The following is a 5,693-nucleotide window of genomic DNA, read 5'->3' on the forward strand; positions in this document are numbered from 1 at the left end:
CCTGGTTCAACAGAGGACTTTAAATCCCAACGTCTGGTGGATCTGGTACAGTCTCAATTCCAAAAGGCTGAAGAGTTCTCTTTCAACTTCTTAGACGTTCCCTCCGTTATGTTATATGACTTCTGCTGGGAGGGTGGATGGTCAATGATTCCTTGCTGGTATTCTAGAGCAGGAGAGAGTATATATATGTGATTAAAGCCTTTCTCCTCAGTCTTTCCCTCTTTGGCTGTCCACCAACACAATTGTAGGTGTGTGTGTGTGTGTGTCTGGTTCTGTGTGTGAGTAAATGTGTGTCCACTCCCTCTACTACCCCCCACACAGAGAACTGCCCTACTACTTTCAAACATTCAAAGGTAAACAGAGACCAGAGACCAACCCAGCTGGGTGGCAGAATGACTTTCTATGTAAACAGAGAGAGAATGGAAGAGCGAGACACACGCAGAACCTTAGCTTTATTTCCATTATTGGATTTAGAGAGAGGGAGGAAGAAAACGAGGGAAACTGGCACTGTTTATAATTTTTTAGAGAGAGGGGAAGAGAAACAGAGAGAAACACAGAAACAGAGAGAGAAAAGGGGTGGAAGAGACTTTGCAACGAGAATAGCTATCTCTCATGACCAAAACAGAAGTGACAGGGAGATAACCAGCTATCTCTCATGACCAAAACAGAAGTGACAGGGAGATAACCAGCTATCTCTCATGACCAAAACAGAAGTGACGGGGAGATAACCAGCTATCTCTCATGACCAAAACAGAAATGACGGGGGGATAACCTGCTATCTCTCATGACCAAAACAGAAGAGAAGAGACAGAGAGATAACCAGAACTATGTTTCCCCCCTCGTAAGGCTCATGGTCACCCTACTTATGCTCAGATGAACACGCATACAGTTTTTAGAACATTATCAGCAGGTGAATGAGCAGGTGAATGAGATAATAATCAATAGTTATCCTCTTATATTACAACACAGAGGGCCAGACCAACAACACTACCAACAACCACGTAATTGTACAGTCACAGAACATCAATGAAGAGAAAACAGTTAAAACAACACTTTCTATCAGCTAATATATGGAATACCCCTACTATTTTCAACAGGTAAAGCACTGCAGGAATCGAACTCTGGTACAGATTAGACACATTACAGCTATCCTAACATCATTATAACAACATTATAACAACATTGATACACAACATAAAGACATGCACCAGTGTAACTAGAGACTAACAGGAACAGATGCCTGTAACACACTGGCCACGGCAGTAAGACACACAGACACACAAAGCAGGCAGTCTTGAATCTATGCCAGCATGTAAATACATTTAGGGTTTAACCATCGTCACTGTTCACATAGAAAGAAAGAACAGGAGCACAAAATACAGAATAGAGAGAGAAAGAGGATGTGTGTTGCATACTAAGGGATACGTTTAAAAAGTGTTTAGTGGAGTTTTCAAACAGAGCCTGTTTTACTGAAACTGACAGAGAGGGGTTGTGAGAGTCAGATGAACTCAGACAAGAACAAGAAAATAAGAGAAACAAAACAAAAGCGAGAAAATGGTGAGGAAAAGCAAGTAGAGCGGAGAAACCCCTGAGAAACCCCTGAGAAACCCCTGAGAAACTCCTGAGAAACCCCCTGAGAAACCCCTGAGAAACTCCTGAGAAACCCCTGAGAAACCCCTGAGAAACCCCCTGAGAACCCCCTGAGAAACCCCTGAGAACCACCTGAGAACCCCCTGAGAAACCCAGCATACTTTACTTACTGTGACTGCTCAGCCTGTAGCATTAGCGACCTCGGTCCGTGTGTGTTACACTGTGACTGACTGAATCTGGGTGACGTGTGTGTGTGTGTGTCTGAGTCTGTATGAGAGCGGTAGTAGTCTGTACAGTAGTCTGTACAGCCTTTATACTGGATATGAGTGGGCTGCAGTGACATCATAAAATTCCCTCCCTCCCTCTCTCTCTCTCTCTCTGTCTCTCTCTCGCTCTCAATTTCAATTCAATTTAAGGGGCTTTATTGGCAGGGGAAACATATGTTTACATTGCCAAAGCAAGGGATATAATAAACAAAAGTGAAATAAACAATACAAAATTAACAGTAAACATTACACTCACAAAAGTTCCAAACGAATTAAGACATTTCAAATGTCATATTATGTCTATATATGTCTCTCTCTCTCTCTCTCTCTCTCTCTCTCTCTCTCTCTCTCTCTCTCTCTCTCTCTCTCTCTCTCTCTTTCTCTCCTCCCTCTTTGAGGTGGAAATATCAGGAACTCTTACAGACAGGAAGAAGTATCATAACTTACTGTTAACAGGTCATTAATAAACATGATTACAATAGTAGTCATGGTCAGGTGGCTGAGCCCAGCCATGACTGGTCAGTATCTGGTAATGAAAGCCTTTGTGTTGTGATGTTTGGTTCCTGCTGCTGCCTCATGGCTTAAAGTCAATACACTGTTAAAGCAAAACATGAACACAGTAAGAACATCTACAGTATACAACAATAACCATGTGCTGTAACTGTGTGTTAGTTTGGGGTATTTAGAGCATGTCAGTAAATGTTGACTATGAGTCTTGATGAATAGAAGCAGGAAAAGGAAAAATATTTCAATCACTTACAGTACATTTAGATTGTAGCCCATAGCCAGCTCAAGGTCCTTTCCCTGTTTTGGTCGAGAAAGGTCAGCTAGGTCAAGGTAGTCTCAGGGAAAACCCAGACCTGCAACGCAACATGTAGGAGTTTTTGGGGAAACACAAAACACATTAGTCATAAACCAGCCAGCACAGGTTGGGACTTTTTCCAGGGCTGTCAGATAGATATGTTTCGACACACCTATTTGTGTGCACTCTGCCACTCACTACCAAGTAGATTTCCTTGCCTGGAAATGTCTTCCACGTTTTCCTTTAACCGTTTGATTCCTTGTCATTTAAATACAGTGATTAAGGATTGTAACGAAATCACATTCACGGAACAAAAAGTCGGTGGGTAAACTCTGATCGCTGGTCGCTGTGAAAAAATATACTTTCTATCCATTTTTCCACAAAAGCTGTGTAAACTGCTAAGCAAAGAAAAGTAGGTAAAGTGCATTTGCTTGCATTTACCCTTCACTACACCACTTCTAGTATGGTGTGTGGTGTGTGGTGTGTTGTGGTGGTGTGTGGTGTGTTATGTGGTGTGTGGTGTCTGGTGTGTGGTGTGGTGTCTGGTGTGTTGTGTGGTGTGTGGTGGTGTGTGGTGTGGTGTGTGGCGTGTTATGTGGTGTGTGGTGTGTGGTGTGTGGTTTGTTTGTGGTGTGTTATGTGGTGTGTGGTGTGTGGTGTGGTGTGGTGTGTTGTGTGGTGTGGTGTGTGGTGTGTGGTTTGTTTTGTGTGTGTGTTATGGTGGTGTGTTGTGTGTTGTGGTGTGGTGTGGTGTGGTGTGGTGGTGTGGTGTGTGGTATGTTGTGATGTGTGGTGTGGTGTGTTGTGTTGTGTGGTATGGTGTGGTGTGGTATGGTATGGTGTGGTGTGTGGTGTGTTGTGTGGTGTGGTGTGTTGTGGTGTGGTATGGTGTGGTGTGTGGTGTGTTGTGGTGTGTTGTGTGGTGTGGTATGGTGTGGTGTGTTGTGGTGTGTGGTGTGGTGTGTTGTGGTGTGTTGTGTGGTGTGGTGTGTTGTGTTGTGGTGTGGTGTGTGGTGTGTTGTGGTGTGTTGTGTGGTGTGGTGTGGTATGGTATGGTATGGTGTGGTGTGGTGTGTGGTGTGTTGTGGTGTGTGGTGTGGTATGGTGTGGTGTGGTGTGTTGTGGTGTGTTGTGTGGTGTGGTGTGTTGTGGTGTGTGGTGTGTTGTGGTATGGTATGGTGTGGTATGTTGTGGTGTGTTGTGGTGTGTGGTGTGTTGTGGTATGGTATGGTGTGGTATGTTGTGGTGTGTTGTGGTGTGTGGTGTGGTGTGGTGTGGTATAGTATGGTGTGGTGTGTTGTGTGGTGTGGTGTGGTGTGTGGTGTGTTGTGTGGTGTGTTGTGTGGTGTGGTGTGAACTTCAGATTACTGTACTACTGCAACATACAATGTATTCGGAAAGTATTCAGACCCCTTGACTTTTTCCACATTTTGTGACGTTACAGCCTTATTATAAAATGTATTAAATAACAATTTTCCTCATCAATCTACACACAATACCCCATAATGACAAAGGGAAAACAGGTTTTTACAGGCAAATGTATTACAAATAAAAAACTGAAATACTGAGAATTTTCGACAACTTGATTGGAGTCCACCTTTTGTAAATTCAATTGATTGGACATGATTTGGAAAGGCACACACTTGTCTATATAATTTCCCACAGTTGACAGTGTATGTCAGAGCAAAAGCCAAGCCATGAGGTCGAAGGAGTTGTCCGTAGAGCTCAGAGACAGGATTGTGTCAAGGCACAGATCTGTGGAAGGGTACCAACATTTTCTGCAGCATTGAAGGTCCCCAAGAACACAGTGGCCTCCATCATTCTTAAATGGAAGAAGTTTGGAACCACCAAGACTCTTCCTAGAGCTGGCTGCCTGGCCAAACTGAGCAATCGGGGAGGAAGGGCCTTGGTCAGGGAGGTGACCAAGAACCCGATGGTCACTCTGACAGAGCTCCAGAGTTCCTCTGTGGGGATGGAAGAACCTTCCAGAAGGACAACATTTACATTTACATTTAAGTCATTTAGCAGACGCTCTTATCCAGCGACTTACAAATTGGTGCGTTCACCTTATGACATCCAGTGGAACAGCCACTTTACAATAGTGCATCTAAATCTTTTAAGAGGGGGGGGGTGAGAAGGATTACTTTATCCTATCCTAGGTATTCCTTAAAGAGGTGGGGTTTCAGGTGTCTCCAGAAGGTGGTGATTGACTCCGCTGTCCTGGCGTCGTGAGGGAGTTTGTTCCACCATTGGGGGGCCAGAGCAGCGAACAGTTTTGACTGGGGTCGACAACCATCTCTGCAGCACTCCACCAATCAGGCCTTTATGGTAGAGTGGCCAGACAGAAGCCACGTTTCAGTAAAAGGCACATGACAGCTCTCTTGGAGTTTGCCGAAAGGCACCATAAAGGACTCTCAGACCACAAGGAACAAGATTCTCATGTCTGATGAAACCAAGATTGAACTCTTTGGCCTGAATGCCAAGCGTCACGTCTGGAGGAAACCTGGCACCATCCCTACGGTGAAGCATGATGGTGGCAGCATCATGCTGTAGGGATATTTTTCAGCTGCAAGGACTGAAGAAACTTCGCAAATACAGGTGTGCCAAGCTTGTAGTGTCATACCCAAGACTTGAGGCTGTAATAGCTGCCAAAGGTGCTTCAACAAAGTACTGAGTTAATGGTCTTAATAATTATGTTAATGTGATATTTCAGATGTTTTTTTATAAAAATAAAAAAAAAGAAGAACATTTTTACTTTGCCATTATGGAGTGTTGTTTGGAGATTGATGAAGAAAAATAAACAATTTAATACATTTGAGAAAATGTGTAAAAAGTCTAAGGGGCCGGAATTCTTTCTGAATGCTCTGCATACCTAGCATCCACTGCTGGTCAGAACATCTCACTGTAAATGTCAATGGTGGTATCTGAACAGAAAGAAGCGTACAGTACTACACATGTGGGGAGCGTTTAACCATTAAGCCACTGCATCTGACATCTGATTACAGGTTTCTGTAGGAAATGGAATGATCTGACAA

The 5,693-nt window shown here is 43.8% G+C and overlaps 1 pseudogene; it reads right to left on the bottom strand.

Moving 5' to 3' along the window:
* The window catches only part of LOC115118655 (SH2 domain-containing protein 4A-like), a 14,051-nt pseudogene extending 12,193 nt beyond the window's left edge, over positions 1–1,858 (bottom strand).
* Positions 1,859–5,693: the final 3,835 nt, after the last annotated feature.

This window comes from Oncorhynchus nerka, linkage group LG6, assembly GCF_034236695.1.
Source record: "Oncorhynchus nerka isolate Pitt River linkage group LG6, Oner_Uvic_2.0, whole genome shotgun sequence".
Lineage (NCBI taxonomy): Eukaryota > Metazoa > Chordata > Actinopteri > Salmoniformes > Salmonidae > Oncorhynchus > Oncorhynchus nerka.